At 41.0% G+C, this 26,110-nt stretch overlaps 1 protein-coding gene across 7 annotated transcripts in view; it reads right to left on the minus strand.

The window, feature by feature from the left end:
- MAPK8 (mitogen-activated protein kinase 8) overlaps positions 1-26,110 on the minus strand; it is a 162,546-nt gene that overhangs the window by 24,586 nt on the left and 111,850 nt on the right. Inside the window, exons 1-2 of one of the 7 annotated variants that reach the window (XM_055721242.1) lie at positions 21,025-21,053; positions 19,813-19,877 (exon numbers count right to left, since the gene is read on the minus strand). The exons of 1 other annotated variant lie outside the window; for it this stretch is intronic. The gene's annotated coding sequence lies outside the window, so the exon portion shown is untranslated. Of the gene's footprint in view, positions 1-2,199; positions 2,309-19,812; positions 20,711-21,024; positions 21,124-26,110 lie in introns of those variants that run through there. 5 more of the 7 variants (XM_055721241.1, XM_055721240.1, XM_055721244.1 and 2 more) reach the window with 5 other exon arrangements.

The following is a 26,110-nucleotide window of genomic DNA, read 5'->3' on the forward strand; positions in this document are numbered from 1 at the left end:
GGATGTGACATAGCCAGGACAGCTGACCCAAACTGCGTACCATGTGACATCTGCTCAGCTACAAAGGCTAAGAGAAAGGAGGAGAAAGGGGGGACATTAATTAAGCTGTTTGTCTTCCGGAGCAACCGCTATGCATACTGAGCCCTGCTTCCCAGGAAGTGGCTGGACATTGCCTGCTGATGGCAAGTAGAGAATGACATCTTTTGTTTTCCTTTGGTGCGCGATCTTTGCTTTTGCTTTATTAAACTGCCTTGATCTTGACCCATGAGAGTTTTTTTCACCTTATTTTCTCACCTCTCTGTCCTGCTGAGGAGGGAAGTGATAGAGCAGCTTGGCGGGCACCTGGCATCCAGCTACACAAACCACCCCAGCATTACTCAGAGTACTGACAGTCAGCACAGTTCAAACCATGAGATGGATGAATGTACCAAACAGGCTAGTTGAACACATACATTAGTCTGTTGCCCAACTGACTTAGATACAAGCCTGAAAAATCTCCATGTAGCTAAACACATGCCAGAGCACACGCAACCAGAATCATAGTAGTTGCTTCCTTTCCCATTATCTGTTAAGCTTCATATGAGACTGAAGTGCAGGCTTATAATAATGGCTATAGCAGAGAAAGAATTCAAAGCACCCTAGACCAACAGATAGGATAGAAAAAAATGCTATCAATTAAACAGTGATAGCAGAGAGAAGAATGAAAAGATGAGGATGGAGAGAAAGCGCTATCCTGGAGTGAGGAAGGAGTAGTATCTCCACTTATATCTAAATTATCATTCTTTTTTTCTACAGCCCCATGTGCTGTTCATCAAAAATTATCAGCCTCTACTGTGTTAGCAAGAGGTATAGTCTACTTCTCAATTTTAAATGCATGCTCTTCTAGCATAAAACTGACTAAGCTTCAGAAGAAACAGAGTCAAATTTTCAGAAAAGCCATTTCTTGCACGTTTTGTATGGTGAACTATTGTGGGATGTAAATCAATCAACTGGATATAATGGGCTCAGATCAGCACAGATGACAGAGGTCTGAGAACATATATATGCCTTCACCTCCCCTCCAACCCTCCAGCATTTCATCTGGCCATTACAGCTTCCTCAGCCTGAACCAGCCCTGACATTCATCACTTCTGCACCCCTTGTCTCAGTCTCTTACAACTTCTACACAGTTTTGTCCATCAACCATGGACAGTGTAAGCCTCTAACTTTATAAAGAAGTTTACTTCCACTCAGTGCTTTGCTCCCCCTCAGCTCTGCACCCATTATCTCCCTGTCTCTTCATCTCCCATGAAAGCATCTTCAGAAGTGCCTGCTATTGCCCAGCTCTGTAAACACAGCTCCCAGAAGGAAGTCAGACTTCATTTTTTCCAATCTGCTGATTTACTGCTTATTAGTCTTATGAAGTCTAGCTTCAAAGATGCACAACACCAAAAGACTTATTCTTTAAATACTAAACTAAGTCTAAATTTAGAAACTGTCAGACTTTCAAGATTCTTACACAATATATGCCTGCAACATCTTTCATTAAAACATGATTAAGCTATATCAGATAAACTTGCCTGCCTAAAATTCGACATTTTGTTCCATTTTCTAGCAATTTTGCAGAAGCATATATAGGAAGAAAGGCAGGATACAGATTCCAGATTTTTATTATTAATGAGGAAACTAATAATATACTTGTTCCATTAACCATCAGCTTGCCAGAATACTGTCAACTCTCAGCACTTCAATCTCCTCTCACACATCAGCTGTTGGGCTTTTGCTTGAAAATATCTTGCCTGAGAAAATCTCAAGACATGGCAACCTTTCAGTGGCAGCTCGCAATTACCTAAGATAAGGATACCCCAAAACTGAACCCTAAGATAGTAGTGTGGTTTGGAATATTAACTTACTAATTCTTTAGAGTGCTCTAAGTAGTAATTACTGGAGGAAGGACAATAAAAATGTTAGAAATGGAAGTAACGCTATATCCATACAGTGGAAGTGCCCTAGGGCACCCACAACACTGCACATTAGTCCAACTGCACCAAAAGCAACTAGATGTCAATAGGAGACTTAAGATGGTCAGTTTCCACCCATCACTTCTTTTATAAAGCCTGATAAAGTTTAAGCTGTAAAAGCATGAAGACATACACTGAACTTGCAGCCCCTTGAAAAGACAAGTAGCATCTATCTATGAAAGTAAGTACTATGGCTAACCTTAAGAAGTATGGACATTTATAAACACGTTTCATTGACACCCCGTTCTCCTCATCATCCACAAGTGAGTAATACTGACAATGAAGGCTGACCACATTTCTTCACCCTGCTTTAAAATAAACATATTTAAAACAACAGGACATTTTAAAGTAAAAGAAACTGTGCATACCGATTTTTGTATACAAATATGCAAACATCTGCCATTTACTTCTATTTAAAGAAAGGCACGTATCTTAGCGTTTCTCAACAGGACCGTTCTATATAAACTTGCTGACTTCAAGGTATCTGGAAGATAATGCTGTATTTTAATGCTAATATCAAACTTTGTTTCTAATACAGAAAGCATTTGATTTATTAATCAAGATACAGCATAACACACGGACAGTAGAAGTTAAAATGTTTTTCCAGTGCAGTCTAAATACATTGGTGAAAAAGAGGATAGAAAGGTATAGTGGGAAAGAGACTAGTTAATCCTTTGCTTACACAGCTTTCACTTAAAGTCCTACTGCAGGTGCATTAAAAACGTTAGAAGTAGCCAGATGGACTCAGATGTAGATAAAACAAAAAACTCAATACATTTGGTAAACATGCCTTTGCTGAGTAAGTGTTTTCTTTAGAAGTCAGAGAGAGATGACTTGATGCTCATTGCAGACCCCATTTTATTTAATGCTTTTTACACCTATGATCTATACCACTGGACAGAGCTATAAAGAGGCCTCCCAAAGTAACAGAGCTTCAACTCTAACCAGCACACTCCTGAACTGTAAATGAACCTAATGTATTCAAACCAGAGCTGGCACCGGTGCAGCTCAGTTGATATTTATGGCTCTGTGGAGCTTTTGGTACAGACACAGTTACCAGACCTGCGTACAATACATCATTACAGCTAGATGTGAGCAATCTCACATTTTGCTGTTTAAGATCAAACCAGGCTCATCTGCACCAGGACTCCAAGACATTTACCTGAAGCAGCAGGCAATTACAAGAACTTGCCCAGCTCACCCAGGCCCTAAGTGTTGTATGTCCGAGTTAACCACAGCAAGTTTATGTATCCACAGTCAGAATTTAATTGGAGAAGTGTGTGCTTTCAACTAGACATCTCAGTATTTACCTTCAGTGCAGAACTACCATCAAGTAATATTTTCTTAGCTATCACACCTCTGCTAGCCCTCCTATGAATCAGATACCAAGTCTGTGCTTTTTACAGCAAGGATCACTTTAAAACCAACACATAATTATGCATGATGTTACTTCTCTTGCGCAGTGACCTGAATGCAGGCATACAGAGGAAGGGAAACGGAAAAGGTTTTGTGGAAGAAAGGATCTCTCAGTTTACGTAAGAACACAAAGTATTTTATGACCTCTTCTGCACCTTTCCTTCACTAGATAGTGACAATTAACAGGAGAGCTTCAAAGGTTGCATTGCAAACTGACAAAACACATACATTTGAGAGATGTTTCTTCTTTTCAGACAAAGAAATGGAACCCAAGAGATAGTTCTCCCACGCTGGACACAGAAAGAGAATTAGCTAGAACACTGACAACTTAAAAGGTAGAGAAACATATGCTCTGTACAGCTAAGTCTCCAAGACTGCTCATTAATTGCTGTTTTATACCTTTACTAGACAATATAAAATGAAAATCCAGGTTTCATCCCATGCTACTGTGCACAATACCTTACCCTAAGTATCCTTTAATGTAAGAAATTATATGTATTCAGTTTTTCCTACTGTAGTGAAGGAGCACAGAGAAGATATTTTCATACCCAAACACCTTGTCATATAATAAAGTATAAGAAATAAGAAAAATCATAGGAGGGAACAACCATCACTAGTTACACGCTTTGCATGGAATCAGACTTGGTTTTCATGTTCATGGTTTCTAAAGTACTCCTTTCCTAAGAGCAAGCATACAAGCAGTTAGCCTTAGAAGAAAATTAGGATGCTAAGCCAGCAAGCAGTCTTTGGGGCAAGATGCATTTTAGGTACAACACAAATGCCAACCAAGACAGTGATCTACCTACACACACTGAAGACTGGGGGCTCCTGGGCAAAACTGTTCTACAGTTAAGGAAGGAGATTACTACACTAGCTGCTCAGAAGCAGGGTGACAAAAGATTAGGATCATAACAGTTAAAGAGAAGCAGAAATGGGAAAAGTTAATTTTAAAACAAAAAAATTGCACACATTAATTAGCACATTAATTAGTATTATAATCAACATCATTATACCATAAACTACATATCAATGGTGATTCAGTAACTCCATTTAGAAGGGGATCTAACACTATCAAAACGAATATTCTGTAGGAATCTGTGGTTAACCTAGAGAAAGCCAGCAGTATTTCAAGTATACACTAGATTGCTACTGAAAGCAAGACAAATGTACAGTGTATGTAAAGCTGTTGCATTAATGAATTTTATTTAATTTCTTTGTGAAAATGCCATTCACACATAGCTGATTTGTATGCATCACGTTTGTGAATGCTTGTCTAGTTTTCAGCTGTCGCATTTAAAGGCTTCTGGACATCTGCTAAATGGATATAGCAAATAAAGCCCAGTTTTCAGATACTTAATAAAACATGCTTCATAGGCTCAAATTTAAGAAACTAACAAAAGCATTCTGTTTCTTAAAGGTCATTGCATAACTTGTTCAGTTATTCACAAAAGTAATTATGGTCTTAATAATATTTTCTTTTTCCATACTGCCCTTTTAAACTGAAAGTTTCACAGTACTTCCAGCTCTGTTAAATGCTAATGCAGATAACGGATTTGGAAAAAGGAGTTAAAGCTAGCTGGGTGAACATTGCAGCAAGGTATTAGTAGACCATTATATATGAAATATGCTCATTGTTGACTGTAGGATTCATTTTCTTAACATTATGTATAGCTTTCAAATTATGCCTTCACAAATCAGATGGTTTTATGTTGAACAACTTCCACATACTTGCTTGAACTACTCCTAATGTTGACATGTATTTAACGAGGTCTCCAGCTTGTGCATAATTGATATGGAAGTGCTCTGCACATCATCTAAAGTACCTCTACATTACAGAAGTCCTCTGCTCGGCTTATGCCACTCACAGGAGGAGTGGCATAGCACAAAATTTCAAGTCTACAGCTCGATCTCAGCAGCTATTTTCTACAGGCAACTATTAAACAAAACCACAGATATGCTGAAGTGGTTCTGTTCCACAGGTCTGAAGTGCAGTGCAGGTACACTTCTTAACATAACAGTACATTTTAACATATCTTTTGGGCACCAGAAAGTCGAACTTCACTAGTTACAGACGCACAAAGCAAAGGAGGATACCAGATCTCAGTGTTCTTTCAGAAAAGTACTGAGGCAGGGGAAACCTGCATAAACACAAGGGCACATTTAAATTTCTAAGTTATGACATGCCTACTGCTTTCAAGTTCAGAAAAGGGTAAGTGACTTCAGTTTGCCTGAAGACAAGAAATTTAAGGCACATTTGACTTCTATAAAATTCAGGAGTGCTGTTTTCTTTTATAATACTGATTCTTTACAGAAATTGCAAAGCTGATTTCTTGATTTCCAAGAAGCTATTGAAAATTTACAGTAAATAGATGGCTTTCTCCACTAAAGATGATAATCTCAGAAAAGATGACAGGTTTGGTATAGAAAAATAAATATGGCTTCAAAGCAACTTTTGAGTATGCAGTATCAAAATGAATCTTCAGAGAATATAATATGGGCTGTTTGTATCAATGAATTACCTCAGCGGTTCAGCAATCATCATTACCAGATTGATAAATCTCTTGGGAAGACTTAGAGCCCTCTCTGTTAAACTCTATTCTCAGTACATTTTACAGGAAACAGCTATGCAGAGTCCTAAATTAACAATGCATGAAATCCATTAATACTAATGTCATCTTTCCAGTGATTCAATGTTGCAGTTTACAGGTTCATAGAGTAGCTCTAACCACACGCTGCAGCCAGATCACGTGACTACTTTTTCTAGTCATCTAGAAAACTATATATTTTTCTTCATAGCTATCTGTCATCTCATCTGAATATTAAGACAGTAACTGTAATTTGAGGAATCCACTAAGAAAGGGAGGACATTAAATAAACCACACCCTTCCCCACTCCTGTAGCCTTTTCTTGGCTAATATTTACCTTATTACAGTTTCCATAAAAAGATCACCTCATTGAATGCAATTGCAATTTGCATTCCAAAAATCACTTGGAGCCCCAGTCAGTATCAAGGAGATGTCGACCACTTAAACAGCACAGGCTTACACAACAGCACCCACACTCCATACTGAATTCCAATTCAAACCTGCACAGTGACCCCTCTCCCAGCTATAAAAAAGTAAAATAAAGACATTCATAAAATTAAAATGAAAATTGGGTTTATTATTAAATACAAAACATTCTGTATATAGGATAGTTGGGAGCACAAGAGACTAAACAGAGGAGGAAGCATGTCTTCCCTTTGACAGGGAAGATCAACAAATTACATTGCTTGGAATAGAATATTTACATTAAATTGGTTTTATAAGCTACTTGTAAAATATCAAAGATTCAATTTCCTCTTCTAAGATCTTAATCTGGTCAATTAAGAAGTCTATACTTATTTCTTTATCAGTTGTAAATACAGATTCCCTTAGTAAAATCTAAAATTCTGCTAAACTCAGTACTTCATATTGTCTACAGAAGAGCATTCCAAGGGCCTGCTATCACTTCTCGAAAGAGGCACTCCCAAAACAAGTCTGATAATCTGATTTTAATCTCCACAACTGTTGTCCTTCCCCTTCTGTTTGGAACAGACAAGTAATCCTATTACCTTACAAACAGGGAACTTTCTTAGACCTATCATCTCCAGATGTAACTATAAAAGAAATGTGACCTCAAAAATTGCAAGGTGCTGTGAGTCTTCACCCAGATTAGTAGTGACTGAAGGCAGGAACTCAAAGAAAACTAAGCATTTTTAAGACTGAACATGCTTAAGTACATATGGTCGCTTCAGTGTTCACAGAGAACCTTTTGCAGATGAGGTACTTTCAGATGCTCTAAGGCAGGCCACCTTCTTGCAATACATACAACTCTCCAGTCTTTGGGTTGCTTCTGCTCTCTAGTCCCATACTTCTCCCCACAGACATAACAGTACACACTATCCATTCCTTATTTCCTTTTCCACCTCAAAAATACTTGCATCTTATACTCTGGCAAGTCCAACTTTGGGGACAACTTCCATTTCCAGCTCTGAACAGGCTGTTTAAATGGGTTTTTCTATGCTTCCTCAAAACATAGGCAGTTCCTTAAATCCTCACAAACTCCAGACCATGCACTTCATACTTAGGCAAGAAACTACGCCTCTCCTATAACTGTTTAAAAATATCAAGACAGCCTGGACTACCTTGGAAAAAGGAATCTTTCTAATTGCCAGTTACGACTGTGGATTATGGAAGAAAAACTACAGTTTTTAAAAAGTGCATTTCCAGATCCTGAATCAAAACAGAAACATGTATTTAAGATTTACTAAGGATACCATGAAGACAAAAGGAACAACAAAGAAGAGCCTGAACAAGCAGAGGAAGATTTTGGTGTTTTTTTCCCCATCTGTAAAACACACAGTGAGGAAGAGGCAGGAGATGAGTATCCAAGCACACAAAGGATGAACTAATCTAGGCGGACACCAGGGCTGCCTCCCGAGCTGCCGATAAATGCTAGTCACCTTCTCAGTCATTCAGAGAAGTGCTTCAGCATACACCCAGGCACAGCCCTCTATTTTTGCTTCTTGCAAAAATGGGTGAACTTTTAAATGCTATTATAGTAGAATTTGAGGGGCAGGAAAGAAGAAAACTTCTTCACAGAAACACAACCAACAACTTTTTTTAAATTACTTTCAGTGAGCTTCCTGCAATTTAAATCTTCCCCAGCCTAGTACTTCCACATTTTATGAACTGTGATGCCCAAGCCAGACATTGTGTCGTCCACTGTATAAAAATAACTCCAGTATGTTATGGAAGGGGATAGAATGCTTCCATAAAATTTCACACCTACTGAAAGTCAGCTTCCAGCTTAGGGACAGACTAGAAGTTATTAAAAGAAAAAACCACACCATACAAATAAGGATAGCAAATGCATGTTTCATTTTACATCTTAATTAACCTGACCTGCTCCTTCTTCTGGCTACTTTAGTTAGTGAATGACCCCCATAGAAGTGCCATGACAGCAGCTGCAGGACCAGGACAGAGCCCAGGTAAACAGCCTGACCTACCAACACCGCCAGCATTTGGGAGCTTCCTTGTTTGCTTTGGAGGGAGGAAAGGGAAAGGAGAGTTACTACTGGAAGCCAGTCAGGGATTTCTCCAAGGAAGATGAACACATGATTTCCCAAGCAGAGATCTTCAGTAGCAGCTGCTGGCAAAGGGAAATGAGTTTTCCTTTTTCATGTTGTTCCTTGTCCTTTCTTGAACAAGGCAATTTCACCAAGGCCGAGGACACATTCTGTGGTGTCACTGAAGCTAGGACGCCCTAGGGATTATATTTGCAGGGTTAGTCATACAGGCAGGAACTTGAGGCTGGCATGTTCTCTAGCACTGCTCCTGTCAGGCTCATCTGGTCCATACCATAGTGCCTCAGCCAAAAGTAATGTTTCCACAAAGCAGCGTGTTATTTCGGGAACCTCACCCCAAATGTTTCACAAGCCATGATAAAACACTAATAATGAAACCAGGATTGAGCTCAAACAGCTAATTTCCAACATTATGTTTTATGCACCAGTGCTTAAAATTGTGTTCAAATACTAGGTAGCCAGGAATAGCAATCAGTCACAGGTTGTGGTCATCAGTGCCAACAATTTAACGGCTGAACCTGAAACTGGGGAACCTTAAGTTGGAGGAAGTGAGCAGCACTCAGTGATTTTTGTATTAGGCAACCAGGACTTAAGCTCTTCTGTTTCCATGTTTCAAGTTACTTCAAACAGCCTGATATAATGTCAGAAGTAATTAACAATTCAAAGGTTGTTTAACAGTAAGGAAAGACCTATGACTGGCAGCAACAAACTGAAGACAGTAACTAGCAGGATACTGGCATTTGTCTAGAAACAGGCAGTGTAAGATCACATGCAAACATGTAGAAAGCCACAAAGCCAATTCCTGTTGTTAAACAGTGCTCCAGCTGAACCATTTCCTAGCGCTGCTCGGCCAGCTGGCATGCAAGGAACCACCAAAGCTCCAACAGCAATTTCACACACTGCTCCCCGTGGAGCGCAGGCCAGGCCAACGTGTCCACTTCACATCACATTTTCCTCAGAAACTCAAAGCATGTATTTATGCAAACCCAATATCAAACATCAGTATCTTCTAACGTGGTTTAAGAAAACACTACTCCTGAATGGGGGTCAGCAGCATCAACTTCAAATGCTGAACCTGCACTCACAACTTTTGAGTATGCTTTATATAAAAATCAGTATTAAACTGCTACGCACATTTCTGAAGAGAATTCTCATATTGTGAAACATGTCTTACAGAATATCCAAAATAAGACAATCGTTATCGTTTCTGATGCTCTTAGAACATTTGTTTTGTTTAACATTGAATTAAATTCAGCTGAGAACTGAATTCTTTAGTCAAACGCACCACACACCTTGCACAAGCAGGAAAAAGAACCACCAAGTAACAAATATACACACACTAAATTATTCACAACATGTTTTGCAGTGATTCTCTTTTCCAAACAGACATTTTTCTGCTTTTTATCAATAAAGCTTTTGTTGAGAAGATTTCACTTAATCCACCTTCCTACTCTTGCACCTCAATTTCTATACATTCTAAAATACTGCCACATCATGCCAGTCTATAAGCTAAAGCCCCTCCACTGTGAAAAATAACAGCATATAGTAGTCATTCATGAAGAGCTAAGATATTGTTTGTTAATGACACAGAGACAATAAAAAGAGATCGCCACAGAGCACAGGAAAGAAAATGCATGGGGCTGCATGTTTCTATTTACCTTCTACACGGTCACATTACCTAAAACAGGTTAAGTGACCTCACCTCTGGCATTTTTAGTACTCCTCAGTTTTATCTCCCCTTTACAACAGTCACTAAAGCAGCTGGTCACAGATGAAAATTATCCATAGACTGTTGGTTTAGGCCCTGCCTAGCAATTATGTAAAACACACATTATGGACACCACCAGCTCTAGCTTGGTAACATGGGAGGCTGAAGTAAAACAAAATTAAGATTCAGAAAACAGAAGAATAAGAAGTCAAAATACATAGCAGAGTCTACAAATCAGACTTACAGTAGCCCGAAAGTAAGGAAAGAAAGAAATGGAAGTGAATGCATGCTATCACCTCCATGAAAAGATGTGAAAATTTGCGTTTGCATATCTACCATTCATTCAGCCATTTCTCCCTCCTCTAAGGATGCAGGGAAGCCTGCTGGTTTGTGGCAGGGGAGATGAAACCTGATACTTCATCATCTGTGAATATGATACTATCCAGATTTCCTGGTTTCTGGAATACATTTTTCAAAAAGGTATGTATTCTGAACACAAAGCAATCTCTAGAGAGAGCCACCAACATAAGCATTTAAAACACCCTGAAAACTAAGAGTTAGGAAGTTTGAGATTTACCCAAACTTTATCTGAGGCTTACAAGTTGAGTTTGGTGATAGTCAATCAGCTCTGGTTATCAAATCAGCAACAAACAAGACAGCAGCATATACAACCTCCCAGCTCTCATGGTCAAGTCAGCTCCTGTAACCTGACCAGTAAATCAACAGAGGCGTTCTGGAATACCAGTGCACACTCTCTGGAGAGTCCTAATCTGTGGCAAATAGCATTTAACATACATATCCTTGCCAAGTTATAAATCACTTCTGATTTAGTTTATTACAATGACACTCTGCTACTATATGGTATTCTGTTCCATAAGGTTTCCAGAGTTTTGTATTTTGTGATAAGGGTATATATGACACAGATCAACATAGGAGGTTGCATAGTGAAATGATACACTGCAGAGTTTCTCTACTCTGAAACATTTTTTTTTTTTTAAGAAGTGATTAGACAGCAGCAGAGATTCTTTCAGATAAATATCTTCCTCTTTAAAGAAGTTTTAGACTCACAAGCCACTAGGACGTAAATGAAGAGACAGACAGGCTGCAGCACACAATATGAAACAGCCACTAAACTGGCATTTCTAATGTTGAAGATTCTCACCCTACCTTGTCTCTCAATGTTTTTAATGGACTCCTGAACTGTGACTTTAATTAATCACAAAAGAAAATTTAATAGATAGCATTTTTCTAGAACAAGCATTATCAGAAGGAATAGTGCTACATCTACCAAAAAAATTACCACTTTGCAAACACTATGCTCTGCTACATCTCATAGGAGAGTATCTCTAGAGCTTCTTCAGTGTCACATTAAGCTCCACTACAGATGGTTACACGATGAATCCTATTATCACAATATATGAAGTAACACTTCAACAACTGTCTCATGCAGGTCAGTTTTGCCACAGAACAGAAAAACCAGAATGGCTCCATCAAAAGAAAACATGTAATCCTGCAGTTTGGCAAAGAAGCTGTTATGACAGCAGATTAAAAGACTATTCTTAGCAAAACTCTCTTTTTCAGAAATAATAGGATAAGGCAAGGATCTTCCAATTCCTTAATCCTTTTGCAAATAAAAGATTAAACAAAAGGACAGTAGATGGGGAGAAAATCAAGGTAAACATTTTTTAAAAGCCTTAAAATATTCAGGTTTATGGCAGGGCATTATTTGTCACTTCTTTTATTTTAAATAATACTCTTAAAATCTGAAATCAGGGAAAATTCAGTGAAGCAAGACTTCAAAAAGCTGTCCTATTTTAAGTACCAAATTCAATTGTGTCAGAAGTGCAATCTGAACACATGCTGCTAGACCCAGAAAATAGGTTAAAAATCCCACTTAAACCATCATCCTGCCAAACAACTGGGACTACTGTATTCAAGGGAATGCTATTCCATATTGCTTTATATACCTCCCTCCTGTGCAAGATCATACGTCATGGCCCTTACTCAGGTACATGAAAAAGGCTAACTGTAATCTAACTTGAAATTCATGAGAAGAGAATAAGTTATTAATCTTGGCACTATATTGTTTCAGCTAACTATCTAAGGGACTGTTAATTCTAACTGTACCACAAATTTTGGCTGCATATGCTAGTACTCTGCCCAACCAGTAATGTGGAATGAATAGGGAACCCGGCAGCAAAGTACATCAGTAAATATGACTCAAGAGTACTTCATTGAGATCTGCACTAGGTTAGAAGCAAAGTCCCAATCCAGGATTACTCTGGGATAGGAGGAAATGCTTGGGGTTTAACCTCTTTTCGTAGGGAAAGATGAACCATATGAAACTGTTTCAGCAGAAGAAACAGATCAAAAAACTCTCTAATTTTTTTTAAAGGACAAAAGCAAACAAAAGATAGCAAGTGACCTAAAATAATCAGTAAATATCAGTGAAGAGCACAATAGCTACAGAGTATCAGAGGAAGCAAGGAGTTGCAAAACATCTGGGGAAAAAAAGGTTTTCAGAATGTTTTAAAACTACATTTAAGAATCACATCAATAGTTCCACAAAAATTAAATACATCTCAAAATGTTTTAAATCCCAGCTACAAAAACTCAGAATGCAATTATGAATGTGCTACCTTCACTAATTGAATCACTTATCTATTAAGTACAAGCAGATGAACATGTTATGAAAACCTGTCTAAAATATTTGGCAGAAAATATCTCAGCAGTAAGACCTTTAGAATGGAACAAAAAACTCCAAAACATATTACAACCTTAGCACTGACAATTCCTTCAGATACCTCCCATAATGCAGTATAGTACTTTGCACAATAATTTACTGGAAGTGGGGTGGGAAGGACGGCAGCAAATTTCAAAATAAAGGCTATGCTTTCTAGATAGTTTGTAGGAAACTACACCAACCTACAAGATTCATTACCAGCGTCAACAATCTGCTCTGTTGTCCCATTTCTCTTAGACTTTAGTAGTGCCTGACACTGTGTCCCAGCAAAAAAAAGTCCTAAGACAGAAATCTCCAAACGAAGAAGGCTTTGAGAATTCCCATTCTTTAAACAAGAACAAAAAAAAAAAAAACCTTCAGAAGCATTGCTGGCTATGCACATGAAGAGATGCGATGAGAAATTTTCTGAAGAAAACAAAGAATTTCAAATAAACTACAAGAGGGGGAGAATAAACTAGCTCTAGTCACATCAAGATTTTCTGGTTTCCCCACAATACCATTTTAATATTAATGAAACCCTTTTATGTCCAACATAATCTTACTAGAAACTGAACTGTCTTTTTTCCCTCCCCATCTCAACATAGAAGCAGCACAAGAATCCTGTAATGCTTCAATTTAATAAACAGCAAAAGAAACCCTAGCTATTATTCCACAAGGAGTTCTGCATCTCAGCAACTGCGCAAATGAAAGTCACTTGCTGTTGGAAGGCTTTGCTGCTCATTCAATGAACCACTGCCATGCACAAGAACCTTCCTGCTACTGTATCTCCTGAGTATCCACTTTTGGCACTAAATGAAACAAGTGAACCTAGCCCACACCCTTCTAATAAAGCTTTTTAGGACATCATGTTACTGTCCTTCCTACTCCAAAGGTGACTAGGATGTTTCTCACCATCCAAAACATTCACACAACGAACAGTCAAGAATTTCTCCAGATTCACAGTGATCCACATGTCAGCCACGGCATTCACTTTTACTGCTTCCATAACTAAAAATTAGGATTACATGCTTGAAAGTATGTTTGTACTTTTATACCCAAGATCCTGCAAGTAAGCATCGTCAGTGTTAACTTTGCTCCAACATAGTGTTAGGCATTAAAGCTATTAAAGAATCCATCTAGGGCTTGCAAGGGTGTGCCATGCCCAACACCACATTTCCCCACAGCTCAACTGTCACACATGAGTACCTGTAATCACATACTTAACTACCTGCATGTTCAAAGCCCAGGCCAGCGGCTTGGCTAAGACAAAACAGTCACTCCGGGTTGTAACTTTGTATTCTGCTCACCACCCTTTCCCTAAGATTTCTGGTTAACTTTACTAAATGGAGAAGTATGTAAGAATTAACAGAAGCAAATGAGCTGCAGGATGCCGTCTTCTCAAGGCAGCACAAGCATTAAGGACATGAGCACAGAAAGATGTATGGATGTGCCATGGCTTGCTCTTTCTCCCATCTGCCAGCCCTACCACCTCTCTAACAGTCATGAACCGCTACTGTGACCAACTGGAAATCAGAGCTGGTTTCCTCCATGAAGCTACTTCCTGGAGTAACCATGCTCCAGCTAAGTGTAGGGAACAGTCATCCATCCAGCGGGAAGATCAAAGCCTTGCCGCAGCCAACGTGCTCCTCCACTACAGAAAGCAAGACCTGGACAAACTTCAGCTGGCTACTAGGCTGCTTTTCACTGCAGGCTGTTCCTTTGGAGATGGGGTTTTATGTTTATCACAGGCATGATAGGTACCATCATCTTTTTTTTGTCCTTTATGCTAGCCTGCAAGCACTTCTGGCCTACTCAGCTGGAAAGTTCCATGCAGGGCAGAGAAATGCCAGTATTGCCACCAGTAGACTTCAAGATGCTTATCACATTTCATTACTCTTCCCTCCACAATTTCCACCACAGTTCTGAGCAGCCTTGTTTATCTATACCACTGTGCCTTTGTTTTGCTAACTTCCTCAAGCTACTTTAAAAACAATTAAAAAAATAATATATCTGTAAATAGTAGAATCATACTATGGCTTGAAAACAACCTCTGGAGATCATCCACCTGCTCAGAACAAGTAGAACTTCAAACCTGTATTCCTATCAAGCTGCTCTGGACCTTGTCCAGTCCTAAGTCTCCATCGACAGAGATTCTGTGGCCTCTCCAGACTTGGTGAAGCCCTCACCCACTGCCATGCATCAACACACTCCTTTCATGTCCTACTGAAAGTTCCATTCTTATATCTTGTGACCATTCACTCATCTTTACACTTCTGAGGGGAAAAGAGTGGTTCCATCATCTCTATAAGCCCTTGCTTAAAGATAGTTAAATACCACAATTACATTCTCCCTTAGCCTTCTCTTCCTCGGGCTGCAAACCCAGTCCCACCTCTACCCTCAGATGTTCCAGCCCCCAACTATCTGAGCAACTCAGTGCTGGACTCCCTCATTTGTCTGTCTCTCACAGGATGCATGTGTGGTTTACTGGTCAGCACTGCAGCTGGAGCTTCACAGCTGCCCCACAGATGGGAACAGTTCCTTCCCTGTACCTCTTGGCCAGGCTTTCTAATGCAGCCCCCTAAGTAATTAGCCTTGAGGGCCGGAGTCACACTACTGGCTCCTGGTCAGCTTCTCATTCATTAGGAGCCCCAGGTCCCCTTCTGGAAGAGTTGCTGCCCAGCCAGCAGCTCCCAGCAACCACCAGCAGCAGAACCATTTTCAGTTTATGCACCTACATGCATAGGGACAGACACACTTACAGAGCTGGGCATTTCCATGACTTTGAGATCACAGTAAGAAACATGATACATAATGTTAATTTTCTTATTTTCACAACAATGAAAACATCAGACCAAAGACATTTCAGGTTTTGTTCAGCAGACTAAACTACAAGGTAGATGTTTGAATGGACACAGACTACAAAGATGCTAACACACATTTTAGCCATAGTTTGTAGTTAAAAGAATAAATATTAGGTTAAGACATTTTCCTGCATGCTTTTAAGATCTATAGTTGAAAAGAAAGCTTGGTATAATGTCAACACAATCAAGTAATGGAAGGTTATCAGAGTTGGGTTTTGGTTGGTTGGTTTTTTTAATATTCAAAATCAATAATTAGTTTATAGGCTTTCCAGAAGCACTGTAGCATTAACATCTGCCCTTTAACTGTACACACGTATTAGCACATATACACTATTTGCTTGCAACACAAATATCATTAAAGTATATTTTCTGCCAGTCATCATTTTAGCATTAGTCTACAATATCCAACCGAGAATGATTAATAAGCATCCCATTTATTCACATATAACCAGCATTTAACAACATGGACAACAACTATGAAGTATATTTCAGTATCAAGCTTACAGACAATCAATTCATACAGAAAAGGATTAGGTTTTAATCACTTGAAAAAAGTATCTAAAGTTAAGAAGTGTGTTGCTATTAATTTTAAGTTTGGTACACCAAGATTATTATCTCCTCACACATAAATCAAAGAAAAATGGAGGCCTTAGAAAAACCTTACAAAATAAATAATCTTCAAGGTAACAGTACTATATAAACAGCTGGTTAGACAGTTCTCCACGCTGATATGACTCAACATCGTTAATGGATCTCACAATTTGATGCAGTCAGCTCCAGTCTCTTAGAAGACTTCTCACCCAAAGGCTTTGTAGTATCTATAGCAGAAGCAAACTTCTATTCACTGTTGGCTGTATGATAAGCTGGAGGGTTCCTCATGCTACACAGAACGGAAGAGTCTTCCGGCTCACAAAAGGAGGCTTGCTACTCTGTGCTTGGTGTGTTCCTTGAGCTCACACATCAAGGAAATCTTAAACAATATTTTAGAAGTGTGAAGCAATTCTAATTGGTTTTGTTTTCTGACTTAATTCTTCCAATTCAAGTAACTATTCCCTTTAATGCAAGGCTATATCATGCATAGCTACACTTACTGCTATTTACTACCCATAAATTTCAAGTGTTATTTATTGGCAATACATACCACCCATCACCAAGTCATCATGAGTTTCTCAGCATCATCTTCAAATTCTTCTAAGATAGCACACTTCTTAAAAACATCACCATTCACTAAGAAAGCTACAGTTTTGCCACAGGACAAACTTGTACAGATGAACAGTACTAATCAAATTCCACTAAATATTTGATAAATACAAACAACTTGGGAAAATACTCAGTGACCTACATCTGCAGTCCCACATTTTGAGTAAGAGTTGACAGAGAGTAGGGTATGTTCAAGTGTTGTTTTTTTCCTGAAGACTTCATGTATTACTGAGATACAATAAGCTGGGAAAAGCTATAGTAAGGAAAGTTTTGAACACTGAATTAGAAGCTGCCCCTACACCAAGCAGATTAACCCAAAAGATAAATGTTACATATTTTTGAAGTGCCACAAAAGATAAGTGAGATTTGCATTCCAACCTGCAAAAATGAAGTCCTAAAATTGTTAATATTTTCCTATTCACAAACACAGTATTTAAAGAAAGCTGAAAACATAGTTATCAGCACTGCGAGGATGCATCTTCTGCCTCAGTCCAAAAACTTCCAGATTGTTTGATTTAAGGGCCCCTATTGATACTACACATACGCTCTGAAACAATTAATACAGCTACGTGCAGAAGATGTCCATCCACGCAAAGTTACCGACTCATAACTTCTGGATGAACATTTATTACCAAACACATACTCATTCCCCATTCATTTTGCACTCTACAATGCATTCAAGAAACCAAAATACGTCTATCAGAATGCTTTTCAGTAACTGCAGCAGAAGACCAAGCCCACAAATGGATCTTTAAACAAGCACTTCTCAACAAAAAAGATGTTTGTCCACTTCCATCACTTCAGTCTTCCAGCAACCACTACTTGATCTGTAAAAACCTTTGTGCATATGCATGACTGATAGCAATCCCCACCTAAGCAGCCTCTTGTCTTCCAACTTTGCAAGGGCCGTGCTGTTTGTTCAGACACATAAGGGAATTAACCAGGCTGAAACATAGTCTAATTGAAAGATTTTTTTCAGCTAGATCAGTTAGCTCCTTGATCTATCTTGCCACACAGCAGCTGGCAAGAAAGAACAGCAGGTAACAAACTGCTTAAGCAGGGTAGCCACAGAACTTGAAACTATGCTGTGATGTTATAGAAATATAAACACCTACAATTGCTCTGAAAACTCAAGGACTGTATCAACCAGGCATCTTCTGCTGACACTACAGTCACTGTCAAAAAGAATATATGCAAATAAAAGTGACTATTGCTGCATTTTCATACAAATATACTTTGTAATGGAGCAATGAATGCCTCCAAGTTTAGCTCACCTTTTCATGAGGATAGCCCCAAAGGGCCTTTATTCAATTTAAAGGTGAATTTCCATCTCCATTTAAATAAGGGGATTCCTAAAAGATTTGAAAACTACACATTCAGATGCTTAAATCAAAGCAAGAATTGTTTTTCAGCATCCATGTCCAAACTGTGGTGAATTTCACAGCAGGTAAACAGCATAAGTAGTCTCAACTGGACTTTTTAAGACCTTTCAAAAGCCAAGAGATCCTTCTGTAACAAACAGATGCCTACTTCTGCAGGTTTTGAATTAAGGACTAAGGGGTGTTTTAAAGGAAACACAGCAATAAAATACATTTAGCCTTTATTAAAAAAACCCCACAGATTAGACTAATTTTCAGCAATGAACATACTACACATACATACAGTACTTTTTTCCCCAAGGGAGGTGGGTGAGAAATTAAGTTTAAGAAATAGCACACCATAATTTTCAGCAGAACTATCAAGGAGGACAGTTATATTAGTCCAGAATACTGGACCAAACCTCAGAGATGATGAATTGGGCATGTACTTTCCAAGCACCTTTTAAATAATAAGCATTCAAACAATGAAGGCCTTAGAGGAAGGATGAAAAAGAAACCAAACCCACATATACAGTGAACAAATAACCAGGTAGCATTATAATCTCAATTACTACCCCATTAGCTCATGGCCTAAAAAATAAAAAAACAAACAAACCATGAAATAAACACATCATTTCAGGTAAGTAGCAGGCAGAAAATAAATTCGGTTGTTAAAGTCTCCAAACACTTGTTTATTGCCTAATATTTGCATAACAATCACCAATATAACAAGTTTACCTAAAACCTTTGCAAAGGAGGTTATACCTGTTCACCCATAAAGCCAGTAAAGGCCTTGGTGCCTAAAGAGCGAGGTTAAAAGTTAGGACACAAAAGGCACATACAAAAGGCAACTCTACACCTGTCTAGAATAAGCAGTCCAAAACCACAGGACTCAGAACCATATTAGAACATCTTACTACTGTTTCTGACTAAAAGTCTCCATGAAGTATATGGCAGCCCACAAGATTACTTTGAATGCTTATACAAGCTAACGGTCCAAAAAGCTTGGGAACTTCTGCACTGGAAGACACCATCAAAATTCCTTTTTCAAAGTGATGACAAAACAACATCGTACACCCTCTGCAACTCTGGATTAGTCTCATTCAGCAAATGTTTCTCTCTTTCTCCCTTCTCCCATAAAAACTTTGCACAGCTGGCCCTGAAAACTATTGAGATCTGACAGGCAGCCTGCAATGTCTAGTCCCTGAACCAGCATCACGTCTTCCGCAGAGCTCCATACCTGCATCCTGCTATCCAACTAGTCTATGTTACACATCTTTGAACCAAGTGGGGAAAAAAAGACAAGATGGCTGCCCCCACAGAATGAGATCAAAGCAGGGGACTATTTGAAATCCAACATATTTTTTATAACTACTATTAGAAGAATTGAGTTTCCCTTCGTTATATACAAGGAATGCTCAGTTCAGTCAGTGAACTCACTTTGACAGTATCCTTAACTAGGTTTGGCCCAGTTTCTCTTCACGCGGCAGTTTAAGCCATTATACCTGCAAATACATAAAGATGCATGTCATATACACTCTGCCCTAGAGGTGCACTTGCTGCCATCTCCAGAAGCGAGACCAGGTCTTGTGTGGCCGGCGAGACCATCATTGGTTAAGCCCCCACACCTGTAAGTAAAACCCAGCTGCAAGTCAAACCCAGCTGCGAGGAGTAAGCTTGCTCAATTCCACATGCACATGCCCTAGGGCAAGTAATACTTTCCTTCCCCGAACAAGCAAAACATCCTTTGTGTTTACACTGTCAGACAGGCCAAAGCGTGTAGGATTTTTCGATTGTCTGAAAGACTTCAACAAGCCAGTTCCATACAACATCGAAATTCGAAAACCATTATTGTAGCTCATAAACGATCGAGTGGGATTTGTATTTGCACGTTATTAGTGGTGCTCAGGTTAAACTTGACAGAACCGCTCCAGGTAGAAAGGCATAAAGAACCAGGCTTTGGGAGTAAAACTGGATGCTGCTAGCGACACGGAGACCCTAAAGATCAAAAGAAATTCTGCAGAGACAGCTCACTCCTCTTGCAAGAAAAGTAAGAATTAAATGGCAAAATAATCAAAGCCACTACCGGGCTCCCCCAAGCCCCTCTGTCTGGAGCAGTTACATTACCCCAGAGGAGCGCTTTCTGCTTTAAGAGGCATTTCAGAAGCAAGGTCACGGGAGCTGCCCACCGAGGCGGCAGGCTCGCCCGCAGGCTGCTCCCACCGCCCCGAGCGCTGACCCGGCCTTCCCCGAGGCCCGGCGGGCGCCCGGGCTGGAAGGAGACGCCAGCCCGGCCTGCCCGGGTGCCCCCGCTGCCAGGAGGAGGAGGAGCCCCGCGCCGAGCCTCCTGCCCCTCCTGCCACACCAACAAAGAGGCCCCCGCCATTATCCGGCGAGGCCCCTCCGCCCCCCCCCAGGCCCCCAGCAGCCACGGAAGGTCACCGGAGCAGAGCGCCCCGCACCGCCCGCCTCCGGGCGAGGGCACGGGCCGCCCCCAGCCCCCTGCCCGCCCGCCGCTGCCCCGCCGAAACGTAAACAAAACGCCCGGGCCCAGGCCCGGCCCCCGCGGTGCGGCCGCTCGCCCGCGCACCGGCCCGGCCCCACCGCCCACCGCCGCCCCGGCGGGGCCGCAGCCGCCCGCTCCGCGCTCACCACCTCCCGCCGCCGCCTCCTGCCTCGGCCGCTGAGTAATGAGCCGGGGCCGGACCGCGCACACGCACCGCGCTCCGCCCGCCCGCCGCGGCTGCGGCTGCCCTCCCCCTCCGCTCGCCCCGCCCCCGCCCCGCGCGCGCCGCCGCCCCCTGCCCTCAGCTCCGCGCCGGCGCTGCCCCTCCGCCGCCTCGCCCCGGCTCGGGCGCTGCGGAGCTGCGGGGCGCGACCCTGCCGGCACGGCTTCGCTCTGCCGGCCCCGAATCCTGTCGCCTGGAGCTGTGCCTTTCCCGAATGACATCCCCTCACCAGGCCTCCCTTCCTGCTGGGGCTTTCGTAAAGCATTGCCGACCCTCAGGCCTTTGCCATCACGCTCTCCAGTGCCCTGGCACCCACCCCTCACGCTCTGGCATCGGTTTTTCTGCGGCTCCCAGCCATCGCCCCCGGCCCTGGCAGCCCCAGGCCCCCCGCTGCGTGCCCGGCGAGGCAGCGCTTTATCTCATTATTGGGTGTCTGGAGTGCTGTAACGTTTTCTTGTTCTGTATCTGCTCTGGCGCTGGGTTTCCTCTAAATCTTGAGTGCTTCTTTGTGGGATTCTGAGGTATTTATTTACAATTGCCTTTGGCTCGTGGCACCTGACATCGGGTACTCTCTCCTCGGGTTTTCAATATTTTGTTTGGCATATATTATCGTCCTTTCTTTTTCTCTTTTCCCCAGGAATGTCCTGCTTAAAGACGAAAGGAGGCCTCTCGGCACCTTGAAGCCGTGTCAATATCGTTGAAGCAACCCTTTGTATAATTTTAGTACACAGTACAAAAAATGCCTTATAAGCAGTATTTAAAAATAAATAAAATCTGCTAGTTAGGCACAGGACACTCTAAAAATGGACATTCCTCATTTAATTCATTGTCAAACAATTGAGTGGCCTATGTCACATTTTGGAATATGCCAAAGATTACACTGAGATTGTTGCTGCTAGCAGATTTTAGCCACCTGCATGGCTAAACAAGCATGTATTTTTACATGGTAAAGGTGGTGCTTCAGAATATTCCAGTTCTGGGACAGCCCCAAAACTGAATTAGCCAGTTTTCTGCTTTGAGGCCTTTTCTTGTTGTGGTATGCTCAACCAAAGCCAGACATTGTGTTCCCTTCTATGTTTATGTGTGCCAAAGGCAAAGTTCAGCTGGCAGAAGGTACAATATGAATCTCCACAATACATTGCAGGCAAAATTTAATCTGGGTAGGTCATATTCATCTTCACCAGCAGATTAAACTAGCCCTGCTGATTTTGGCTCATGCACGTCATTGCACCTTCAGATGTTCCTTTCTACTGGCAAACTGACTTCCGGTGTTAACCTCTGGTCTCCTCTGCACAGCAAGAAACAGGTGAGGTGACATCATGTTCAGGCAGTTCAGTTATTTGCAGCCAGACCCATGGCCTTAGAGGTCACTGAGGTTACTCCTTGATCTTTTGGGGAGAGTTACTGTTCCTGATCACCTCATGTGAAGTAAGACTGCATTGAGATTTGCAAGCGAAAAAGGACCATAGTTCCTTTACAGTATAAAATGGTGTTTTGCTTAGGCTCCAGGTTTGTCACGTTTCTTTTTCAGGGCATAATCAAATTCTCATTAAGATTTTATAGTTTACAAAGTTGACACTTTTAAACGGATATGTATTTCTAAGTGACTCTTTAAAACTAGTCCTCACAACCTTGTACACCATCAGCATCTATTGCCATCTTGCATGTAGGGCTGCTAAGCAACAGAAATAATGATGCAGAAATTAGACAAGATCAGACTGGTGTGGTTGCAAAGCATGATGAAGAGCATTATATATTTTAATAGGGGCTCCAAAATATGTAAAGATTTTATGAAGGAAAACTGTGAAAGGAAGTTAAGCATTTCGTACTGTAAATTTGCTACTTACCAGTATAATGGTTTTAAAAATAAAGAAAATATGGTAAATAGGCTTTAAAGTTCCTGTACACTATGCAAAATATACAAGACATAGGAATAATACCTCTCTAAGTAAGGACAAAGGTTTCTTTGATCGTGTGTATAATCAATTTTTCCAAATCAAGTCCCTATGTAAGAAAATAAAACTTTGACCGTGTCATTCAGCATCACTACAGTATTGTTTTCAAAACTGCTTTGCAGAATTATTTTCTTACAAGCAGAATGGTTATACTCATACATTGCATAGGTCTGGGCGGAAACTGTGTTCTGGATTCCCCTGGCTGATGTCCAAGAAAACACAAAACCTGATGCCCATGAAAGTAAACGGGTATTTTGCAATGGAATTCAACAAACCCAGCATTTTTCTCTGGACTCTTAACAGATTAGAAGGATACAGTAGAGAGCAAAGAGTATGGTTACAGTACAACAGAACATACACGCAAGCATACAGGAGATTCATATTTGTTCGTAGAGTATCAGTAGCAGAAGAGGGAAAAAATAGTTCTGCAGAAAAATATGAAGAGAGAAGACTACACAAGGAAGCATTGCTGCTGGGCAGGGGCCAAGGTCTTTGCAGCAAGGGCTCTCAGGCTGTGGCCCTGCTGAGGCCACAGAATGATATAACTTGGCAGGATTTTCGATGACAGGTTTGACAATAAAGGTGTGTAGTGGCCCATGAGAAAGCCTGAAAGCTGGTAAGGGTCTGTTGGCAAAATAATGGGAACCACCAACCTCAGAACTTGAATTTTCCTTTCCAAAATAAACACGGAATTTTATATATAAGCAGAATCTGATGAGCAGTTTTATTTAATAATAGAAACTCCAAAATTAATTAATGAACAATCTAGAACATGAAAATCATTCTCTGCTTACACGTAATTGTTAATCATTCTGTTACCTCCTCGGTTTTGTTGTCCATATAGCATTAGTCTTGGATTTGGACTGCTCCTTAAAATAAGCAGCTGTTGAGTGTTTAAAAGATACTTTTATTTTAAAAGTGCAGTAAAATGTGAATTATGCCAAAATACTGCAAGCTTTCTTACTTCCATATATTGGTATAAACGTATGTTTCTGAAAATTATATTAAAACGTCTGGGTTGAGCAATCATGAAATTGCATTACAAATGTAGTTTTATAATATTTTTATATTTTCATTAAGGTTCTATCAATTGCCACACTCTCAGTAGTAAACATGGTTTTAACATATTGATGTTTATAAACTGCAAAGCAAACACTTCAGGCTGAAATCTTTGGAGTCAAGGCAACAGATCTGAGTATTTGACCCAAACTTTGATGTACAAAACTCAAAATGTCAAAAATTAGAAACTATAATACAAAATAACAGGCCCAAAGCTATATGGAGTAGTCATTTTTGCCCACAAAACATCCATAGTAAAGAATAATGATCTATTTTTGCACCAAAATGGAGTAGCATAATACACATAGTAACTCAATATGCTTCAGCTGAGGGGGACTGTAGTCTATAGACTATAGACACAAGGTGGCAACTGCTTAAACCACAATAGCTGTTTTTCAAGTAAATATCCCATTATGCCTACAGTCATTTTTAGACAAGCTGAAAATAGAAACAAGGTATTCTAGGCATGTGCCCTTGCAGAACTGCTTTGCTGCTCTGCAGACTGAAGAGGAAAGACCTGTCACGTCAGGAGAGGTGCTGGAGCTAAGGCAGCCCGATCTGCCCCCCGTATAACCACCGGCGCAATGATGCACTCTTTAGATAGCTGTGCTGCTTACTGGGTGCTTGCATCAGGGACGGCACCAAGAGACTACCAAGCCTCATACAGTTCGCTGCTGTTGTTTCACATGGGCACCAGTGATACAGCTAGGAGCCGTCCGAGGAGTATCAAGAAGGATAACAGAGCCCTGGGAATGGCAGTAAGGGACTCTGGACTGTAAGTAGTTTTTTCATCAGTCCTCCCAGGCAAAGGGAAGGTGTTTGAAAGGGCCAGTTGAATCTGGTGAATCAACAAATGGTTTTGGGACTGGTGCCACTGCCAGGGGTTCGGCAGAGAAACCGGTCTACTGTGGGCAGATGGGGTCCATCTGTCAGAGAAGGGAAAGAGCTTCTTCGGTCATAGGCTTGCCAAGATGGTGAAGAGGGATTTAAACTAAAGTTACTGGGGGAGGGGAACCTGAATCCATCCCACTCCTACCAGTTTGATGCCAGTGCCAGCAGTAGATGCCCAGAGCGTGGAGAAGGATCACAGGTCACCAGGAGAGCACCTGAAGAGCAGCACAAAGGAATTCCAGGCACTCCAGCCAGTAAGTCATCTTCATGGGGGGCCCAACTTAAATGCCTCTATACAAATGTACATAGCATGGGGAATAAACGTGAGGAGTTACAGACGTGCACGCCTTGCGGCTACGATCTTATTGGAATCTTATAGAGAGATTTGGTGGGATGGTTCCTATGACTGGACTGTTGGACTGGAAGGATACAGACTCTTTAGGAAGAACAGGCAGGGGAAATGAGGAGAGGGTGTCACCTTCTATGTCAATGACCAGCTGGAATGCATGGAGCTCTGCCTGTGGACAGATGAGGAGCTGACCAAGAGCTTATAGGTCAGGATTAAAGGGAGGGCAGGGACAGGTGACATTATAGTGAGTTTCTGCTACAGGTCATCCAACCAAGAAGACCAAGCAGATGAGGTCCTCTATAGACAGATTGGAGCAGCCTTACATTCACAAGCCCTGGTCATCATGGGGAACTTCAATCACCCCCATATCTATTGGAGGGAAAACACAGCAGGGCGTAAGCAATCCAGGAAGTTCCTGGGATGCATTGATGATAACTTCCAAGGAGCCAAAGAGGAGAGATGCTAGGCTGGACCCTGTACTCATCAACAAGGAAGTGCTGGTGGGAATGTGAAGCTCAAGGGTAGCCTTGGCTGCAGTGACCATGAAACAGTGGAGTTCAAGATCCTTAGGGCATTGAGGAGGGCAAAAAGCAAGATCACTGCCCTGGACTTCAGGAGAGAAAACTTTGGCCTCTTCAGGGATCTGCTTGGTAGAGTACCATGGGTAAAGCCCTGGAGGGAAGAGGGGCCAAAAAAGCTGGTTAATATTCAGGGATCACCTCCTCTAAGCTCAGGAGCGATGCATCACAACAAAG

The sequence above is a fragment of the Falco cherrug genome, chromosome 9 (genome assembly GCF_023634085.1).
Source record: "Falco cherrug isolate bFalChe1 chromosome 9, bFalChe1.pri, whole genome shotgun sequence".
NCBI lineage: Eukaryota > Metazoa > Chordata > Aves > Falconiformes > Falconidae > Falco > Falco cherrug.